Source organism: Lipotes vexillifer, unplaced genomic scaffold (genome assembly GCF_000442215.2).
Source record: "Lipotes vexillifer unplaced genomic scaffold, Lipotes_vexillifer_v1.1 scaffold196, whole genome shotgun sequence".
NCBI lineage: Eukaryota > Metazoa > Chordata > Mammalia > Artiodactyla > Lipotidae > Lipotes > Lipotes vexillifer.
Genome location: NW_006775077.1, coordinates 2,689,852 through 2,691,686, shown reverse-complemented (window position 1 = coordinate 2,691,686; position 1,835 = coordinate 2,689,852).

Genomic DNA, 1,835 nt, shown 5'->3' with positions numbered 1-1,835 from the left:
CTAAGTCAAACAACCCCCCCCCCCCCCCCCGAGGGAAGAGCAGGAACGACCCTCCTCTGGAGCCCTGCTGACACCTTGAGTTCTAACTGCAGAACTGTGAGCCTTTGAACTCCTGTTGTCCTAAGCCACCCAGCCCTGTGGCACTTGGTTCTGGCAGCTACAGGAGCATAGTACACAGGGATTGAAAACTTCCTGCCCCGGCCTTGAAATGACCCTCGTTCTTGACTTTTCACGTGTTGAACTTTCGTCCCCAACTGCACAGTAGCCTGTGGCACTGATTCAGGAGGAGGCCAAGCCTGGAATTCTTCGTTCCCTTTATGGCTGGGACCTTGCTTCCCAGTGGTGAAGGTCATAAAGCCCCATGTTTTGAAATCAAAACAAGTTTGTGCTGTGAACTTCAGCTTTAGAAGATAAGATTTAAAGGAGTATCTAGGTAAAAAGCAGACGTGTTCTCTGGTGACAGCTCCGTTTGGACCAGTCCTGCCAGAACCCTGTCCTCCTCTCCTGCCCCGCTGAGGCGCCTCTGCTCCTCCCTGGCCACCCTCCTGCGGCTCTAGGTCTGGGTCTCCCTGCCTCTCAGGTCCCACTGACCTCAGCCCTGCCATCCCGTTCCCCTACTCCCTCATTCTGCCACCAGAACGCCCCGAGTTCACCTCCTGTGCCCTGAGATCATTCAGTCATTCCTACAGGTATTTTAGATTTATTCTGTTAACACTCTTATGCAAAAATCCCTAAAAAGAGATTTAGAAGAAGGAAAAGGGGGTGGCGGCTGTGGTGTAGCCTCGGCCAGGAGCTCTGAAGATCTCAGGTTCACCCCAGGTTTGGGGTCCAGGTCGGGCCCCGCACCACTGACGCTCAGGATGGACACCCTCCCCTCTCGGAGCGGGAGCCCTGGGTTCCAGGTGTGGGATCAGAGCCACAGGCTCGCCTCTGAGGAGTTCACCGTCCAGCTCTAAGTGGTGACAGCGCTCTCACCGTTTCAGACCCTCTGCCCCGACTCGGTGGGCGTGGCTGCCTGTCTGCGGGAGAAACGGCAGAGGGGTCTCTGGCGAGTTCAGTCCCTCCTCTGCTCCGCGTATCTGTCTCTGTGCTGCCCATGTTTCCAGAAGACAGAGGCTCCAGAGGCAGTGAGCCCCGGCGGTCCCTCAGGCTGATGTCAGGAGAGGCCCAGGTCCCTGGCCAGACGGGAAGAGGTGGCCTCGCTCGCTGTCCTGGTCCGCGCAGCCTGTGCAGGCGGCCGGCTCCCCGCTGGCAGAGACCACAGGCGGTGGAGAAACACGCACGCCGCCGCCGTCAGGAGCCGGGTCTTTGGACTGGCCGCCTGCCGCCCCGGATGGAGCATTCCGGAGCCCTCGAAGGGCTGGCCGCTGTGGGAACTGACCTTGGGCCCTTCCTGGCGACACGTGGTGGTGCTTTGTGCCCGTTTCAGAGCCTGTGCCCCCTGCCCGCAGCCAGCCGTCGGCCATCAGGAGGGCCAGAGCCTGTTCTCAGCTCCACGTGTGCCCCAGGCTGGCGCCCAGGGCCTCCTCCGTCCCCGCTTCTGGTGACCTCTGCCCTCTGCGGCCCTGCCGAGCCTGTGCTGGCGTCCCAGCCGCCTGTGTGCGGCGTGCGGGTCACCTCTGGGTCTGGGAGTGAGGCTCGGGCACTGACCTCTCCTCTCTGGGGTCAGACTCGCCCGGCAGACTCTCTGGGGTCAGACTCGCCCGGCACACCCCATGAGAGGATGGTGGACACGCTGCAGTTCTTGGGACATTCTGGGGCGTTCTGCTCCTTGAAACTGCCTCCTTGGCCCTGGCGTGAGTCCCGGCTGCCCTCTGAAAGCCACGCCCTCACCA